Genomic DNA, 20,715 nt, shown 5'->3' with positions numbered 1-20,715 from the left:
CAGCCCTGAGTGTTTCCAGACAGTGGAATTCAAGCCATAAATTACCAGGTTTGAATGTTTCCCTTAACAGTCAGATATTTCCATGGGGAAATGTTTAATCTTTTCCAAGCAGCGTTTTCAATGTTAATGCTTTGCCAGTGTAAAGCAGATGAGAACAATAAAAACAACAGATAAACCTTACTTCTTCTGCTTTCTATTAGGTCAAGTTTTTCAAACTTGTTTCATTTCACCCCTGCTAGTATGCTTCAGTATGTAAGTCTACTAAAGAAATGTTTAATTCTACCAAGAGCATAAAAGCTCCTGGATACTAGCGAAACCAAAAAACATCCTGGTAATTCATACAAGCAACTATGTTGTCTGACTTAGAATAGATCATGTATGACACACAGGAAATCCTTTGGTACCCTGACCTTCTCAGTATTGCAAGATTCCATAAGAGACCCACACTATTTCTTTCCTTCTCCTGAGAGAGCGTCTGGCTTCCAAAGAGATTACGTGCTGTTAGGTGCTGAACTGCAAGGAGATAGGATAACAACTCTTAGGATCAAAGGAAAACTGAAGACCTTTCCATTGTGCAATTTTTGAAATTGAAACATTTCATACGGTGTTCTTTTTTCACTTTATTTTCTCTCCTCTAAACCATCTTTGCTATTGTATTCAATGTAATCATTAACATATGGTATTTTGCTGATTTTTCATCTTTTTCTCTGCCTTTTAAAACACATTTTACAGGGTATTAAAAGGAAAAAATAAAATTGTCATCTGATATTGGTACAGAGGAGGCTCTTTATATACTCTTAATTTCTGAAAATGCCTAACACCATAAAAATTGACTAATTGACACCTCTGCAAAATACTGAATTAAGAATCCTTGCACAAGCCTACCAGCACTTCCAATGTAACTACTTTTCCATAAAGAACAGAAGGGGAAATGCTAGAGATTGACAGGGAAGAAAGAGGGACAAGCAGCAAAAGAAAAGAGGATTGTCATTCACAAAGCAGTGTTTGTTCTTCCTGTGATGCTGTTGCAGACAGGAACAAGATTTAAGCCAGGAAAAAAGAGGTAGGTACTGAACTTACGTGTGCAATCCTTAAACAAGAGAAAAAGTGCCTGTCTTTAACTTAAATTGCTGTTTGTGGGATATTGCTTGAGAACTGGATTTAGGGAAAGGATGTTGCCATACTTGAATATTAATGAGAAATAGCCTAAAAGACCTAATGCAAACTGTGAAGACCAATACTTCAGTGAAAGGCTTGTGTAGCTCAGCCTGTGGTATCTCTTCAAAACAAGACCGAGAAATTATTTCCTTTTCTCCAATAGAGAGTAAACAACTGGTTTACAAACAAACAAAAAAGGGGGTTGATATCAGGAAAGAAAGTGTAACAGGAAACTAGCTGGAAACAGAACAGAAGACAAAGAGATTCAGAGGAGAAACTCTAGGATTTGCTGAGCTCCTTGCTGCTGAGGCAGCCCTTCTGCAGGATATCCATGCCATCCCTTTGTCTCCTCGGTGGTGATCGTGGCCTCTGAGCAACAGAGAGTAACTACCAAAGGCCTCTTCAGCAATCTTGTGCAGAGAGTGTTTTAACAAGCTGAACATCATCCAATGGACTATACACCCTGAATACTTGGAGATATGCCATTGTTGGGCAAGTCAAAGAAGCAGTTGAGGGATATAATCATATTTGAAATCACATGCACTTAGAGTGGTTCCATTTCCTTACTGTATAGCAGACCAGTGACACCATGTTTCTTTCATCATGGTCTCTACTCAGCTTGCACGATCCAGGGACAACAAGAGAAGACAAACTGGGACCCTTGTGTTTCTATTTGAGTAAAAAGGTAGGCAACCCAAGCATCATCCCATATGGCTGCTTGAGCTTCTTCATTTAGGAAAAAGGCTACTTGGAATGATCCCACCTCCCTCACAGGCTGGCCAAGGGGTTGCCACAGCCTGAAGACAGCCCAAGTTTGCTGAGGTCATAGCACTACAACTGGTTCACTTCCACCCCACACCAGGGGACCATTCCAAGTGTCTGCCATGCTTCAGCCAGGCAGACTAGGAGCAAGAAGTTTAGCCACATGCAAAAGAGGAAAAAGAGCAAATTATCAGGAATTTTAGGGATCCTACATCATGCAGCATGGCAAATACTAACAGTTGCATTTAGAGCTATGTTAGGTGCCACAAACTGATCTGTGACTTCACATGAATGGTGAAATAGGACGTTTTTAGTCACTTACTTATTCCACCAGAGAAGAGAACACACAGCAAAGGGCTTCAGTCTGTGGACAACCACATGTTCCCATGAAGGCACAGAGCTATACTCTAAGGCTTGAAATCCCACTTAAGCCTATTTGCTTAGTCAGTGGAAAGGTAGGCAGCTTTGAAGGCCTCTGAAGAGCAGTTCAAGTGCCTGGAAAATATGCTGAGCAGGGAGCCAAGGGCACAGGGACCTCAGCTGAGGAAGCTTGGTGTGAGGTATTAACCACCTCAGCTGGAGCAGGGCCAGGCTTCCCCTGCAGCCACTCTCAGCAAGGCAGAGCACGGCTCTGCAGAGTTGGCAGTGCAGTAGGAACAGCCGCCGGGAGCCTCAGACAGCAGGAACCACACATTTTCCTCATCCTGCTTTGACAGAATTGGCCGGGGTTGGAGGCATCTTTCATTTCCCAGTTCTGTTTTTGCTGTAGAAGACACAGCTTCTTTCTATTTTTCAAGACTGGCTGATCCCAGCATGCTCCAAATCCATAAAGGAAAATAGGAAATGATTTTCTTAGTCCCTGAATTGACCCGTGGGTCTGACAATCCTGCTAGGCTCGGCAGTTTCTCTGCTGGCTTGAGGAGCACATGTTTATGCACCTGGGATCATGCAGCTTGAATTATTCTTTTAAACATTTTCATAGAGAGTGGCAGTGTAACAGAAATCACTAAACAAAATGTACATTGTGTGTGACAGTTAGCAATGGGCCGGTTCACAGATTGTTAAGGGCTATTGAAAGTCACGCTTATGTTTTTCTTCTTTAACATTTTTCAAGGACAATTTGATTGCATTTCCCAGAAAGGTTAATATAAACAATCTGCTCCCCTCATTTTTATGAGAAGCATTTAAAAGTAAAACGTCCTGCTGTTATTTCACTATTGCCTGTGTTATTGATGGCTGAGGATTCCCAAATAGGTTCTGAATTTTTGCAGCTTTGCACATTTCTGGGAGAATTGCTCAGAAATCCACTATCTCATTCTCCATCCAGCAGCACTGAGAAAGGCACACATTTCTTCAACATTTTTTTGAACACAGTAGGGCACAATTCATAGCCTGAACTTTAGCCATGTGAAGGATAGTGTCACCTCTGAACTCCTTATTTAAATGGCTTCTAGAGCCACCAGAGGGGCAGAGAAACAACTCATCTCTCATAGGTGCCCATTTTTGACATATGATATTTGCCCTTTGGAAGTGCCTCTCTTTCCCCACTGAAAATAAAGCCAGTCAAAGCAACTCAGACTGAGCCATCCCTGTCCTGTTCAGGTTTGCTCCCTGGCAAATCATGTGGGTAGGACACTCTCTGGTGTCACCATCTCTCATGGGATCAGCTGGCTCCAACTCTTACTGGTGTAATCCACACTTTGTTAATAAAAAAGAAACAAAGTTAGAAATATTCCCATAAAAGAGTAATTTCTGAATGCTAGTCAAGATTATTCTTGGGCCAAATATACAAGTCTGAAGTAAGTATGGATCCACAATTTTTTCACATCATTGGTATGATATTCAGTTAATTTGGATGCTTTGAGCAGGAGCCTGGAATAGGTTACTGCTGGAGGTCTGTAAAATTTTAAGATAATCAAATGACATTGCAACATATTGTGCACCCAGCAGCCATTCAACACAATTCTTCTGAATGCTCAGTTGGATGTTCTATTGGATTGACTATATTTCATTGCACATGCTTTTTTCGCGTACAACTTTGAAAATAGAGCTCAAAGAGATAAAAACATTCTCCCTCCCCAGCCATGTGTAAAGCCTCCCCATTGCTTTCTCACCTGTACAAATAGCATGGACATGTTGGGTTGGACTGTACTGACTGTATTGTGAGGACATGTTCAATCTGTGTCCTGGCTGCTGACAAAACCAGAGCACTGCCTTGACAGCTAAAACATCTGATACTGAGGACAGTAGCAAAACTACTACTGACCTGGTTTGGGCTGCCCTCTGGGGAATTACTTGTTATAGTGTGTGCAGGAACACATGTGGATACATATGTGGAAGGATGCTTGATCATGTATTTAGAAGTGACTTTTGTTTAGGAAAGAATAATGCTTGTGAAGTTAATAAATCCTAGGACAAAAACTCACATAGTTCAAGCAGCATTTATTACACAAGACAAGAGAAAAATGTAATAAAAATTCAACTTCAAAACTCCAACTAGGTAGGCAAGTGGGAACCATAAACACTCCCTGTTCACACCACGGCTGATGGTGCCATGGCCCACAAGCCTGTTGTGACAGGTCCCACTGAGGTCTGACAGAGTGGGTGGCAGCAGGAAGCACCTCATGGGAATGTGTGGGAGCATATGAAGGAAACAGTGGGCTTTGCAGCAAATCTTTATTGTGTGGTAGAGCTGCTTTGGATCTTTCCTAAACAGGTCTGATTCTAAAACATATTCTCTCCAGTGTAGTAGACAAATCTCTGTGCATATAAGGTGTAAAACACAGTTGCTGAGCCAGCAGGAGCCATCTCCCACATGCCACAGCCCACCTGGCAGCTCAGTCTCCCAGCAGCATTTCTGCTCACTGCTGGGGAGAGAGCTTCTGAGCATAGTCCCTGCCTCCAGTCTTCCTGCTGTCCCCTGCCCCAGATTTCCCATGTCACCCTCTCTGTAGCTGCCCCCCGGGTGGTAGGAGGAGAAGGAGGGGGAGGAGAAGTGCATGGTTTGGGCAGCAGTGTGATACCCCACCTCACAGGCATCCCTCCCCCAGCGCTTCCCAGCTGACTCCTTACCCTCACCCATGGGGTACCACAGATCTGGTAGCTGCTCGTCCTCCATGTGTCCCTATATGCAAAAAAGTCCGTACAGAAATCTATTTAATACATGAACACTCTAGATCTATAGGTATGCTCATGATCTGACTATTTGATTTTAGGAGTTCTGAAAATATTTTAGGCATTTTGAGCATATTTGGTTGCTGTTTTTTTATACAAGACCCAGATTAAGCAAATTTCCCATTAAAACCTTTCTAAAAAGGTGGAGGATATGCCAGGCCAGTCACTCAAGCCCTAAAATTTTCAGAAGTGACTAATGGTTTCTGATGCGTCCAACATTTTGCTGTGTGGCTTGAGACACTTCATAAAAATCTAGTTTTCTGAAGAGTGGTGTTGTTGCTCTCTGATAATTAAAATCCTAGAAAAGGGAAACGCAAAACTAACATTAATTTTTCAAAGTATAACTCTCCATTTATGCAGCCTTCAAGTGGAGAAATGGAAGTTCTAACTTTATGCTGAGAAGAGTATAGCTTACATACTGGTGAGAAACTCAAACACATCTTAATAAACATTCCCTATAAAAGCAACATTTTCCAGAGTCTTTCATTCACTGTGTAAAAGCCCACTACAAGACAGCTAACATATCTAAAATACACTCCCAACTCTCCAAGACTTACTCACAAATCATCTGCTTTAAAAGAGCACTCTCCAAGTACACTTCACAAAGTTTTCCATTTTGCCCTCCCAGACAGCCTAGCAACATGGCTGGCAATAAATAATGCCAAAGGAAATTCTGTGTCAACTACGAGGGTCAAAAAAAAAAAAAAAAAAAAAAACCAAAAAAACTGAAAAAAAACTACAGAAGAAAATGTACAAAAAAATTTGTAATTTATTGCCCCTTAGCATCTGCTTTTATCTGTATCCTTTTGAGAACAAATTAACAAGTCCTGCCTATCTCCATATGTTTCTTTCTGTGGAACATCATGGTTCTGGAGGCACACGTTCATTCAGTCGGCAGGAACAAGCATGTATGTTTGTTATGCACTGGAGAATGTGACCATTACACGTTGATGATACTTTTATAATATTATAAATCACTGCAAGAAAAAATTATTTTATAAGGCAGAAGGAGCAGGGTTTTTTTTTTTTTCCTTTTTCTTTTTTTTTTTTTCTACAGAAAGCAGCTCAAATCCCAGTGTTTCATTTATGCTCTTCAGGTCATAAAAACAACTGCTTTCAAAATGTAGATGATCCCCATATGCTTAGAAATCACCCTTAAAAGGTCAGTAATTAATTTATTTTGTTTTTTAACAATTATAAAATTAAATTTTAGTGCAAAAAACAGGATGAATAAAGCTGCTTTATTTTTTTTCTGGGATACAGCCTGCGTATTTATGTACATATTTGTATAAAGAATTTTGGCAGTTCAACTGTAAATCCACTCCTATCTTTGAACTAAAAATTCTCAATAAATTTACAGAATGCTAAAATTTGATCTGTATTAAAAAAAAAAAAAGCATTGAAAAAAGTATTTCACCCTAAATTAATAACTGTGAACACATATAAACCAAACAAAATTTCCCATGTGATTTTTTTTCTAAACATAGCTTTCCATTAAGTTTAAAATCTTATACGGATATAATTTCTATACTAATAAGAGAGCAAAATATTAACAATATGTTAATCAGGATTTTAGATTCAATTCAGTTGTCTTAAGTCAAGATCAAAGTATTGTGGAAACATGGCTACTAATTACTCTTATGGCAGAAGAAAATACATATTTATATTTTAAAATGTGGATTATATATGCCAGAATCACAGTTCAGAATAGCTGAAAAGGTGAATGGGATTGTGCTGACTTATTCCAGTTTGGGATCTGCATGTGAACAGAAAGTGTTGGGACTGGAGGGAGACCTTTTACACTAGAGACAATTGCAGAGATGAAATTTTCCTGCTTGCAAATGGGGGCTTTAATCATCTCAGACCTATTTATGTTGTTTTATTAGCAATCTTCTCTGGTATTTTTAGACACTTAGCACATTTCTGTAAAACTATTAACATATGAAATTAATATACAGAGGGAGTGCCAATCCAAATCAAGCAGAATGCACTATTATGAAAATTAAACTTATGAGATGAATTTTAAAATCATAAAAACTGCCCTATAAATAATTATCCATTTCTTTCATTTGCTTTCTGATTTCTGGAGCTTAAAAGGACATTTGAATTTTCTGTTTTTTTTTGTTTTGTTTGTTTCCTTTGTTTTGTTTTGGTTTGAAATTTTTTTGAAAAAGTAAAGTTTAGAAATGAAGAAGAAAATCAGCCAGCCTCACAAAAGTCATTGTAAGTGCTGAGTAAAGCTCACTCACTAAAAACCACAATGGTGTCTCCTGTCATTAATGATTCAGCATCAAAAAATACTGCAGCAGATCTAGGAACCATATTCTTCAAGATTAAAAATACATGTGAGGCTTTTATTAAATCAGATTAATTAGAGATACCATAAGAAAATTAGCATAGATACTTGGATACTTTAACATCCTAAAACATGGAACTTCAAACTTCTACTTGTCTGATAGAAAGGTATCAGACCCCCAGCAGAGGTTGGGAAGAATTATGCTAACTTGATAATTTTAATCCATAACATAGTGTGAGAGAAAAGAATGGTTTTCCTACCTTTGCCTATACAGTCTATATTTTATATAACTGAGACTACAAAATGGTATATAACATGCTGTGCATTTGAAATATATTTATATGAGGCTCCCACAGAACAGAGAAGCATCATGTAGTGAGGAACAAGGTATTTTTACATACATTTCAGAGTCAATGTCTGCCTTTGGGGGAACTGTCTGACAACTTCTGGGTATAAAAGTGGACGATTTTCATCTAGGTGTTCTGCAAACAGAGCAAGCTGTCCCACACAAAATCAGACAAGGGAGTTTCCAGCTATAGAATCCTTTTTTTTCCCCTGCTCTACTTTTCCTTGTGGTATTGAGAGACCCAGGGCAGCAGTAGACTCTTTACACCCAGCCGACTTCAAAACAGTTTCTATCTCAGATTACCAGAGTCTGCAGAATTCAGCTGTTTTCGGAGCAGTCAGAGGTCATTGCAAATCAGCAGCCTTTGAAAAGTAACCTGTCAAGGCACCCACTTCTCATGGCTTACCACATCTATCTAAACATATCTATACACAAAATGGATGACGTCTCCTGCTGCCCTTTCGGATGGCTTAGTGTAAGACCTCTCTGTTTTCCCAGCCTTTGTACTGCTCTGACACACAGGGCTAGCCAGCAGTCCCAATTAAAAGAGCAGGGGGAAAAAAGAGTGGGTAGATCTTCTTCCAGATGGCTTTGAAGAGGCATCAATCTGCTACAGAGATTCACAAGACCCCAGACAAGTAGTTAGATAAGCCAAGACTATGCATTAAGGCTAAATTCACAGCGCTACATCAAACCCAAATGTTTTTTCCAGTACATTAATTACCACAGAAATTTGGCTGACTAGGAAAGGTGAAAGTGTAAACTGTAACTGAAGAAAGTTAAGGACAATATTAGCAAGTTTTAATACTTTCCTGTTATTCCTGTTATATGCTAGTTCATCTTCTCTTCATATCCCCTAATTTATCCAGCAAATGTACACCTGTATAAACACATACACAGACAAATGTGCTCTATCCAAAAGAAAGCAGCATATAGAGCATGAGCAAGCATGCTCCATCATCACGTGTAGCAGTTAAATTGCTGCACAGCATCCCCTCCTGTAGTGGTTGCATCCTCTCCTGCCTGATTAGTTGATGCCAAGGCAGGGATATCTCTTCTGGCACTGGATTTTGAAGGTTCAGCCTCTAGCAGACTGAGAAATCAACACTACCCTGCATCACCATCTTTTGAGACGGCTGCTCTTGCCACGGCCATGGATAGGCTAGAATGAAATTTAGCGAAATTCCCCTGCGTAGGACAAGTGAGAGGATACCAAATTTCTCCTGGGAAGACATTAAAAAAATATATATTCCTACAAGAACGACATGATCCCTAATCCCTAAAAATGGGTTGGCGGCTTTCGGAGAGCATAGCACGGATAGCTCCATCCAAGCATCACATTTCCTGCATGCAGCTACACGGAGAGAAAATAAATCCCCGTCAGAAACAGCGCGGGCACTTGGTGCCCGTCAGCAGCGGTCAGTGAAACACGAGCAGGGACTGTCCGGGCAGGAAGGGGAGCTCGCAGACCCCGGCGCCTCCCGAGCCGTGTCCGCAGCCGCCCGGGCCGGGGCAGCCCGGGGGGCCGCGCTGACCCCCGGCTGCCCCGGGGAGCCGGGCAGGGGACGCTGCGCCCCATCCCCCGTGGGGAGGCATTTCCCCACTCCACGCAGGCTGCTGCCTCCGCCGGGGAGTTCCTGCTCCAGCAGCGAGGGCAAGGGGTGAAGGGGGCTGCTTGCTTTTGCAAACACGGTTAACCAAATGTTGATATTATGCTTAGCCGTTGTCTCCTTGTCACTAGTCACTTGCAGTTACGGGTCCAGATGTTCGAAACGCCATCGTGAGCTGGAGCTGATGAACTCTGCTGCTATGATCTTCGTTTCCAAGGCGTTCTGTAGCCTTGTGGGACTGCGGCCGAGTGTCCAGAGAGGGGACAGGGATGGCTGTAGGTTTTATGCAAGCTTCAGTACATTGCATCAATGGGGGAACTTTTTTCATTTAAGACACCTTGGGGTATCAAACCTATCCTCAAGAAGGTCACAGCTCTCCCTCAGGTCCTGTGTGTACCTGCCAGCTCTGTGGGCACATCCCACTTTGCTCAGGGCATTTCAAATGGCCCCGGGTGTCTGTGTTTCAACAAATTAGCCGAGCTCACAAAGTCCTCTGGTCAGCTGGTTGTATCACACACCAAGGCACAACAAAACCTACGGGGAAAAACTTACTGATTTTATAGCAGGATACTAATAGAAAGAATGTGATTCCCCTGGAAAGTATGTAATTCCACCACCTTGGATTTATAGCTTGTGCCTGAACTACAGGTGAGAAGTGTTGTCTTTTATAAAGGCATCTACCATCAGGACAGTCTGACTCAGATACTCTAAGACATTTCTTTCTTCTTACTGATATATTTGAAAAGAAAAAGGAAAAAAAGAGAGAGAGAGAGAGAAAAAAAAAGATAATTTAGATTATAAGAATGAGAATAGAAAGCCTCCTTTTAGGTGAGAATTTATATTATGCACTGTCTATTGCAGAGTAATTTAAGCCACTGAAGAAATTCAATAATTTAAAATCACATTAGGAAAAAAAATATTTTTCCAGAAAGAAGGAAAATGCTTATTTCTGGCACATTAAGAAGTGCCCTGTAGCTCTCATTAAAGCTAGTTTTAGATTTTTATCTAGGAAATATTAGTTGAGAAAATATATAAACTGATAAATACAAATGTGTTAAGGAAAGAAATGGTTATGTTTAAAATTTAATTTAGTTGGATTTTGTGTCTTTATCTAAGGGGTGAGTGACTCCAGATGAAATCTCATCAAAGACAATCATTTACTGGAAAGAGAAAGAGAGTCAAAATTTCCCAGAATAGATCATCATGAGATGAAAAAGAAAATGCCCAATCTCATCAAGCTCATCTAGTGGACATAAGGTTGGATCCAAAAGTCCTGCAGCTCCTCTTTGATCTGTGTAGACTCAAAATGTCCCCAGAAAGCTATGAGGCTCCCTCCTTGTCTGCCTCATCTTTTGGCTGAACAGCAGACTTTGGATTAGCCCCTAAGAACCCAACATGTAGCTGAGGGTTGGTTTCCCAGCTCCACCCCTGAGACATTGCTTTGCCTACCCCTCAGATACCCACACGGGTTCAAGAGACCAAGACATGTTCTGTGCAAGACATCTGTGGCAATTACTGCTTGTCTTAAATACTACACAATATAAGGATCTATAAAAACATTATTCTCAAGAAATAATGTTTTCTTATAGAAATAGCAGTAAGAATCTGTTCAAGTACATACACAGTTGCATTAAGTTAGCAGAGGCTACAGAGAGAACTTTCTCTGAGGTCCTGTCCCCAGGCTAGGGCAAATTTTACACCCAGAGGATGCTGCCTCCAAAATGCCAACTCTGACAGAGATATCAACACTTCCACACTGACAAGGTTTCAATACTATTCAGAGGGGATATTTTCACCTCAAACTGACAGTGTTGTTTGAGAATTAAAGAGACCTAGACAGACTTACCATCTGGGCTGCTCCACCAGGCTGTGAGGTTGATAGAAGGGCATCAGCAAATGTCATTGTTCTCCTGTGTCAGGGTACCAACGCTGTAGCTGTTTTGTATCTTTGGAGACAGATCTGCTTCCCTTTGTTTTCCCATTATCTTGCCTAATCATCCATCTGTGAGAAGGGAGATATTATGAAGATACAAGTAACAGAGTAAAAGTAATGGCTGTGTTATTCAAGAAGTCAGACTCTGTGATCTAGTGGCCCCTCCTGGCTCTGAAATCTGGAATTTCTTCTGACTGACACCATCAATTCACTTGTTTGTGGAGCCCCCAGGCCCAGGCAATTGGCTCATCTTTCATACTATTCTGCACTAATTGGCAATAATGAAGGTATTTGTCAGTCTCCACTGGATCATGTGTTTAAAGACAACTTCAGAGTAATCCTAGCAATATGGATGTCATCAGCCTACAGACTCACTGTCAAAAATGAAATGAGACACCAACGTTATGCCATTTTGCCTCATGTTCGGTTCCTAATTTTCTGGATGAAAATTTCCTTCTGTAAATATGTCATCTTCCATAACAAGTTGAAGGTACAAATGCTCATATGTATCTGTGCAAGATTCAGACTGACAGAAAAGCCATTAGCTTCTCTGATAGCTTATTATTAACTCAACACTTCAGATATCATATTTTGTGTACATAAAGGGATGCTAAATTGAATGCAGAAAGTAAGAAATAGAGTTTCTTCTAGTCTGTCCCCATCCAGTTCTCCATTGCCATATTTGCTCAACTCCACCAGAAGTAACTTTTCTCGGGGAAATATTTGTACCATAGGAAATTTTCTTAGCAGGATGAGAGTGGCTGCAGAGGCCAACCTTGCACCCTCATAATATTCTTTTCAATGTCCCTGTTACCAAATATCAGTGGGACACAGTATCTTAGCTATTCTTTATTTCACACAGGGGTTATGGAGAATGTGAAATTAAACTGAAGCTGCCTCTGACTTGCAGGGATGGTTAGTTTTCTAGGCAGAACTTGAGAAACAGAAAACAGGAGTGTGATACAAAGAAATTATGATAATCAACCAACTAATTTTGTTACTAAGTCTGTACAACACTTCTTCCCTCTTCACTGTATGCTTTCACTGCTCTGAAGGAAAGGCCAAAAGGGGAGTAATAAAAACACCCTTGGGTACAAAGAAATTGGCTCATAAAATAACTACAGTAACAATGTCGATTATTAGCTTTACAGTACAGGATAAATATAAATGGACTATATCCTCAAACTAGCAAAATATGGGGAATCAATCTCAATAAAAAGAACTGATAGGGTAAGCTATTTGGGAAGCAGATACAAGCCCTGCCTGGCTTAGAAACATTAGCCTGTGCTTCTGAGTAGTGATTGATGTCTTCTGCTGCCAGATGACAATGAACTTCACTGAGAGTGAGGCTTGGAGGGAGGTATTTGTAATGCTTGTCTGTAAGCTCCAGAAGCATTATGATTTCTATGAAGGATAAATGCACAAATCTCTGTATTTCTGCTAGAAGACAGTCCCTGCTAAAACAGAAACTAAACATATTTACAAGGCAGTGAGTTATGATAGAAACTTGACCAGGCATTTCTCAAAGCAGCTGACATCATCTGCTGCTGACAGAGTCACACTATCTCTAAACACATTGTAGGAGGTACAGATGTTATCACAGCAGAAAAGTGTGAGAATTCAGATTTTTTTCTGTATCTTCTTCCTCTGGAGAAATCAAAATGGCTTTTGATTTTCTTTTACTTTGGGACAAAGTTAATGGGCATATTTTACTGCAGGTTGCAAAGTTGATTTTACTGCAGGTCAGCTCATCACTGATCTTTGCTCACTGATTTTGTCACTCAAACATGTTATCCCTTTGCTTGCTTCCCCAGCCAGACTGACCCTCACACACTGGCTGGGGTCTCCTTTCCACTTGATCTGATGTGGAGTGACTTGAAAGATGATTAGCCCGAGTGGAGCATGGGACACAAATACCCACTGGGAGACCTGTTGAAAAACCACAGGAGCCACCTCATTTCTTGTTCCTTGTGACACAGTGAAAAGTCCATAAGCTTCTGCTTGAGTTCACATCCTGGATATAATTTCCTAATCACTTCAGGGTGATGTCATGGGTAAAAAATGCATGAGTGACAAACTAAATTGAAGGCTAGGCTGTTTCTTGCAGCATTACTATATTACTAGAGAGAGAGAGGGAACACAGAGGGGGGTTTCTTTTATCACTTATGGCATCCTTATTTCTCAAGACAGGAAGGTTAGCTTTTCCACAGCATCCTGCTATGCTGCTCGCCTTCAAGACATTAAAATACACCTAGGAGTGTACCCTCTGGGCCTGTCTAGTGAACACTTCCCCAGCTCCCAAGGTCCTTGGAACAGAGAGATTCATTATCCAACATCCCAATGCTGCAGGAAAATGGTCACCACAGGCTCAACTCAAATTGCCCAATGCAGCTATTAAAAAACAATTTGTTAAATAATATGACTAGAAAAATTCTTAAGTAGGTCAGTTGTTCTAATTTTTCAGGGGAGTTAAGGAATACTATGTTTTAAAGACAGTACATAAAGCATGTAAAAAGACCTGATTTCAACCAGATGGTTTTTCAGTCTCAGGTAATTATTATGATCAAGACACTACCTTTCTGAGGCACCTCAAGGACAATTTCTCTTCTAAACACAACCAAATTATGTAGAAACAGAAGGCTCTATCCATGGCGGGTGAAATTCACAGCCCTTTTGCTTCATTACTAAGACTACTAAATGTAATGCTATGCTGACTTAAGGGAAGTATAACAATGACAATTATGATCTAAGAACATAACCCTAATTACATTAAAATAAAATAATAATAGTATCATTAAGAAAGAGCTACTTCTGAAAAGCAATTTTCATTCAGAACCAATTTTCCTGTTCTGGGCAAAAGTCCATCCTAATCACATTGAGAGTCAATACATTACTCTTTGACTTGAGGCAAAAGTATATCAATTCTTGACAGCTTCTGCAGATGCTCTGTCCTTTGGTAAAAAAAAAAAAAAAAAAAAAAAAAGCCCTTCAGTGTTTGGACAGGGTGGTTTGCAAAAGGGTTTCATTTCACAGCTATTAGATACAGTATAAATTCCATCCATGGAAAATGTAGGCATCCTCTATAGCAATCTAGTTCTCCCTTTTATGCATGAAATGTATCTCTAACTCAATCCAAAGCAGTCAATGGCTTAAGAGAATGCTCTCTATGTGGCAGAAGCTTTCCATTTTCTGTGTTGCATTTTTAAAGCTCTGCAGTCATGTTACCACAGGGCTCTGGCACATGAAGTGGGTTTGTGGCTTCGCTGGGTTTGTTATTTCAACCACTTACAGCAAAGCTAAACAAAGTCACCAGTGTCTCCGCTTAAGAAGAGAACTCTGATCAGACACAGTGTGGTATATGCCATTTCCACAAACTAACAGTCTAGAAAAAGCAGCTACAAGGGAAAACAAAAGTTTTATCTTGTCTGCAGACAGGGGTCTATGCAGACTGGCAGAGCTCTCCAAAGGACCATGCTGTGTCTGCCCTGTCCTCACACGTGGCTCTTGGCCATGCTCAGAGGCAGACCACCAGACAAGGCAGGCTTCAGTGGGACCTTGCAATCATTCCTGTGTCCCAATGGGAACTAAGTTTATTCAGAGCACATCACTGTGCTGGTACATGCCTGCCACAGTGTGTCTGTATGTCTTGGCTCCCCAGGTGACACAAATCAACAAGGTTCTGAAGTTTCTGAATGAGTTTCTATTCTCTCCTCTTTCATCAGCTTTGCCCCTTCATCTTCCTTTTCTTTCATTAATATCAAGAGTGTTTCATTAACATCTTGCATTAACATCAACAATATTCTCTTTCACATTGTAGCTTGGCCCCAGCTGTGGCAACATACTGAACAACTTTGGCAAAGTGGATGTCATTGGCACTGGAAGCCCCATCGCTCCCAACCTCAGCCAGACCTGAAGAATCACTAAAATGCTCCATCCTGAAAACATGTTTGCTAATTCATAAGCTGCTTTCCAAATCAGGCAAGCCAGGTCCAGTACCTGTTGCACAGAGACAATAGAGTCTGGAGTCTCAGGGTACAAAATTTCTATAAGAAAAACAGGGGAATAACCCTGGGAGTTCACATCTGTGATTTTTTTCTCAACTATCTTGGTAACAAACTTTGCACAGAATATAATAAATACAAACTCCAGCTCATCTTCATAGTACTCATCCTATAAAACATGTTTTCATAAGACACCCTAAAGTTAGAATTCTCTTTTTTAAGAACCCTCTTGGAAGGTAACAGAGCTAATGCTGAGACATGGCTGAGCACGGCTTAATTTTTTGTGTTGTATGGGTAATAAATTATTCTTTCTACTTTAGAACACAGATATATTTGCTGAATATATTCATACCCATTCACATCAGACACCACCTCAAGGCTCTTAAAAATAATAATATTTATGGTTTAAGTCACATCTCCCAAGCTAGATTAGCTCAAGCCTAGGCATGAACTGAAAGAGAACAAAATTTCTTACAAAAGTAAAGTTACAGGGATGCAGAAAAGATTCTGAAGTTTTCTAAGTTTACAAAAAATGAGAAAATAGACTCAAAGTGGAAAAAAAGTCTTGTCAATATAGTAGCCAAGTAAAACCAGATGCTGCAAGGGTAACTTACCATTAGAAATCCCAGAGGTGGTTCTATTTACCAGGGAAGGTAGGGAAGGGGTAAGGGAAATTAATATTAATTTGGTTTATTTAGCTTGGCCATTGGCCACAAAGTTCAGATAAAGTGCATTTCCCAGCCAACTCTTGTACATGCAAAGTTTCACCAAGTCAGATGTAACTTATTATGTGTTTTGTCACTTCAACACGAAAAAAGAAAAAAGTACAAAGCTGTACAAAGGAGTGGCTTCCCTGCTTCTTTTGGCTGAATTAGATGTTTCATTGTGCAAATATATGTGTTAGAAATATTTTTTTAACAATCCTGCCATTGGCCATCCAAAATTAAAACTGCAAACATGGCACTTATTCTCTGTAACTAAAGGATCTGAGGAAAAGCAAATTCACCAGAGACCTTAATACATCAGATCCAAGCTTCTTTCCAGTATAACGTTTTTAAAACCTTCTATGAGTGCTGAGGGATAAAGGCTTAAAGATGAAGTGAAATTCCATGAGTAGGGCACTCACTGGGCCTTCCTTTGGATTCATGAATTGTTGCTGGGCTTGTGCACATTTCTTGTGGTCAAACAGACAAAGATGGGCTAGCTCCCATGAGGTGTTCTAGGTCGTGGGAAAGCTGGGCTAAAACTCAGACTGGCATGGCAGAGGAGACAGCAAATTTCAATAGAGTACAAGGATGGGATGGGATGGGACGGGACAGGATGGGACAGGATGGTATGGGATGGATGGGATGGGATGGGATGGGATGGGATGGGACGGGACGGGACGGGACGGGACGGGACGGGACGGGACGGGACGGGACAGGATGGCATGGCATGGCATGGCATGGCTTGGCATGGCATGGGTGTTCATGATTCCACTGGCTCTGTAGCTGGCATCCATATCCTATCTGCTGCATTAGTGCTTGCTCTAAACCAAAGATGGGTAACTTGTCTCCCAGCTTGTGCTGTAGGCTGCTTACTAAGCTGTGTGCTGCCAAGAGGATAGAGCTGCTTTTTTTTTTTCCTGTAGTTTACAGAACTTAGACAGCAGCGACTCATGCCGTAACTGTCTTTACTTCTCTTTAAATTGGTTTCTTATCACTTTTGTGGGACAGAATTTATTCGACCTTTTTTTTAAAAAAGCAAAAATGTCTCCACACTGGTGCCCTCATTATACTACACTGTGTGTTATCTCCTGACTTCATTTTTCTGTGTCCTTTCTTGAAGTCTGGAGCCAGTGGGAAGCTGCATTTGTGACATAAAAGGCTTTTTAGGGGTGAGAAAGACCCTGTGTAAGAGAAAAAACTGATTTGTTGTCTGAGAGCACTCTTGAGGAAATCTTGGCAAGAAACTTGCTCAGAGAGCAAGAAAAGAGGAGGTCAAGCTGGAGAAGCACCCTAGCAGTAGTGGAATGCATGGGGTGAAGGAAAATCTCTGGCAAGCTGGACTTCAGCACAGCAGAGCTGCATTTACCCATGACAGCTTCTCTGCCTGTTGCCTACTGTAGGAATCTTCTTCCTGTGCCATTTCCTGAAAAGTAACAACCCAGCTGCCCCATTTGCCCAGTGAATACATTTGGCATCCAAAGAGGTTGGATGACAAAGTTCCACTGGCTGCATTTGCTCACGCAAGGGCACTTGGCTGCCAGCCCACCCCTGCTCCACATGGCCTTCTGCTCGCCTGTTTGTTGATCCAGCCATCGGTGCTGTTATGCTACAGATTGTTGGGACCATGACTCACAATTTCCTTTTTAGAAGGACGAGGGAAGGAAAACAAACCTCAGTAAGCTTGCTGATCTTGTGCTTGATGTACAAGCACTAAGCTGCCCTTTCCCAGGGAAGAGATGTATCTTTCATGCACAGCTCTTTGTGCAGTTTACAGTCAACACGCATCCAGATTACAGAACTCCGTGGTGGTTGGCAATGCCTGGCAGCTTTGCTGGCAACATCAGCCACCCTCTGGCTTCCAGAGGCACCTTTGGCTCAAACCGGTTTATGGGTGTGATTTGCAAAACATTTTACACCCACAGCTCACCTAAAACTTTCTCAACATGAGCCACTGTTTTCAAAGCAGGAAGAGAGAAAGAGAGGCCTCAGTTTAAGTTCTTATGCCCTTGTTTGGATATCTGAGTAGACATATGGATTTCTGACTGAACAGAACATGCTTTCAGAACATTCCAGATCCAGTGAGACGTGTTCAGTCCCAAGAAGCCCACCAGCTAATCTAAGAATCTGAAAGTGGTTAGAGTTGAGAAGGAAATATCTTGCTGGCAATCTCCTGGAAATGAAATAAGGTATGTGAGTTAGGAAATGTGTCTAGTCAAGGCCAAAATCAGGAAGTGGATTATGACTAAGAAGATACCTGCTGAGGTACGAAGCAGAGGACCTGCTGCCTGCCTGCATTTACCGTGGCAGCTATCAGCTGTCCCAAGGCCTTCCCTGAAAGGCTTACAACAGTGCAACACCACCAAAACCTCATTCCTCTTCCTACTCTATCCTCAGTCCACCACCTGAACTGTGACTCTGCCCATGCCTCAGCAGAGGCACAAAGAGGAAAAACATCACTCTTCATGAAGGGAGGGACAGCAAAGCTCAGTGGTTTTGGTTATCTCAGTCTAATTGTGGATATCCAGATGCATGATGCACAGATCACATCAGCACACTCATTTCACAGGTGGAACTTGGAAATTCCAGTAGGAAATGGCTGTGCCCAGGTCATGTGGATTGAGGGGACAAGGTGAACCCACCTCCATCCTGTGCTGCAGCCACCAAGGATGACATGGGAAATAAGCAGTCTTGTTGCCTAGTCTTCCCTGTTGCCAGAACATTGCAATCTATAGCAGCATCAGCCCAATACCTATTCAGATTCAGCAACAAATTTAAGTACATGCTAATTACTAAACCACTAAAGTGGGCCATCCATGCACTTCCAGTTAGGCATTATTTCCTCCAAGGCTCTGGTAGAAATGTACTTCACACTAGGAAAGAAAATGTCTGGACCAATATACAGCAAGGAGACAAACTGCTGCACACTAATCCTAGCCAGCACAGTTTCTCCTGCCTACTAAAAAAGACTTATTTAAAGCACTGTGTTCAATAAGTTGTCTGTGACCCATACATAGCTAGTATTTTACCCTGAGATCATATCCTCAAAACAAGCAGAAAAAAGAAAAAAAAAAAAAAAAAAAAGAAAATCTGCCACCCAGTGCATTCATACAAATCTTTGTAGCATCTCCAAAGAGTTTATTAAATGGAGATTTAAGTTACTAGTAAATTGGCTTGGAGAAAAATAGAGGTTCTTCTGTTCCATCTTCAGACAATGTTCTGTAGGGTCCTGTGGCACAGTAGAGGTTTCAGAGGCACTACCTGAGGAGATGCAGAAAAGAAAAGCAACAATCTCTTCACTGAGCCTCCAAGAGTGACAGTAGAAGTATTTATTACTCTGCTGTTACACTGCTTGTAAGTAGTTTGTCTTTCTCCCTCTCTATTTGTCTCTTTTACTGTCCCTAATGAAGAATCCCAATGCTATCAAGTCTGAATTATGGACATTTTATTTTTCTAACATTTATTCTGCTGATTTCTCTTCTTTTCTTGTACTTTTGGCTGCTGAGATGCATTTGATCTGCTGTTGGGAGGAGATACAGCTGCTAACTGCATTCTTCACTCCATCTGTTTCCACCAGTTGGTAAAACTTCATTAAAATTAGTGAGACAACACTCATATCAAGCTGGTATTGAATAGTTTAGAACCAGGAATAAAAACTCTGGACAAACTGGATTTGTGTAAAAGAATTGACAATCCACCACCCAAGTTTTTTCTGTGGCACTTTGAAACTGCTGGAAAGTAATAAGCATTGTGTAGACATAATGCCATGAATAAAGGAAAGCTGTCTATAAAAATGGTTGGTGCAAGTTTGCAGGCAAGCAGTGCACTTCGGGATACAGCCAACTTTTAAAATCCAGGACCTGCATAATCTTTGCACTGAAAGAGAAGCGGGGGGGGGGGGGGGGGGGGGGGTGTCTTAAAAACACGTTTCTGGAACTTCTCTGGATGCTAAAACCTGATGAGAGAGTTCCCATGACAGGACACTCTTCATGAAGCCAGCAGTGAACAACCCACAAGCTTCTTCAAAGTCAGCAGGACCTCACAGGACAGTGTCTGTCCCTGTCTGGATGGCAGCTGTCTTGCTTCCCTCAGTTTTATGGGTTCTAATCTATTTCTATCCTTTACCCTATTTTATGGTTGTGGTTGATAAGATAAATTAGTCTCCTTTTTGAAAGTGTCACAGTTTAGAGAGTATACAACTGTCGACCGAAGCCCAGTGTTCTCTAGGCTTGTCCACTCCATGACCTCATGTAGCATAAAATAGAAATTAGAATTATTTTAGGACTTGAAAACACACATCCAGACATTCCTTCAGAGACTTGTGTAAGATCAGAGCGATTGTGTTTTTGCTCAGCATCCCACCCCCCACAGTGCTGGCTGCTGGGGCCTGCATGCATATCGCCAGCACATGTGCACGCATGGGGAAATGGGGCAGGGGCAGGTAATTAGCCTTTCTGGAGGGGACATGCCTTTCTCCTGAGAGCAAAACAAGAGAGCTCTGAGGGCAGGAGGGGAGCAGATGTAAGCTATCAAGGAGGGAAGCTCGCAGGCAGGACATGAAGGGTAACCTCTGAGCAGCCTGGTGCTGGAGAGACTGGTACTCACTTCAGCTTAGAACACCATACAAGTGATGGGTCAACTAAGATTTCATCAAAGGAAAATTTTCAGATCACATCGTCTATCTGAATGTCCTGCTGAGACGGGATTCCTGTCATAGGTGTGGTTCTGTTC

General features: G+C 41.3%; 1 protein-coding gene across 1 annotated transcript in view; it reads right to left on the bottom strand.

The window, feature by feature from the left end:
* The window catches only part of NPVF (neuropeptide VF precursor), a 134,532-nt gene extending 122,960 nt beyond the window's left edge, over positions 1–11,572 (bottom strand). The window contains exon 1 of the mRNA XM_021538222.2: positions 11,193–11,572. The gene's annotated coding sequence lies outside the window, so the exon portion shown is untranslated. The remainder of the gene's footprint in view (positions 1–11,192) is intronic.
* Between the last annotated feature and the right edge of the window lie 9,143 nt (positions 11,573–20,715).

The sequence above is a fragment of the Lonchura striata genome, chromosome 1, assembly GCF_046129695.1.
Source record: "Lonchura striata isolate bLonStr1 chromosome 1, bLonStr1.mat, whole genome shotgun sequence".
Taxonomy (NCBI): Eukaryota; Metazoa; Chordata; class Aves; order Passeriformes; family Estrildidae; genus Lonchura; species Lonchura striata.
The sequence above is the reverse complement of the archived record's forward strand: the minus strand, read 5'-3'. Positions and strand labels throughout refer to the sequence as shown.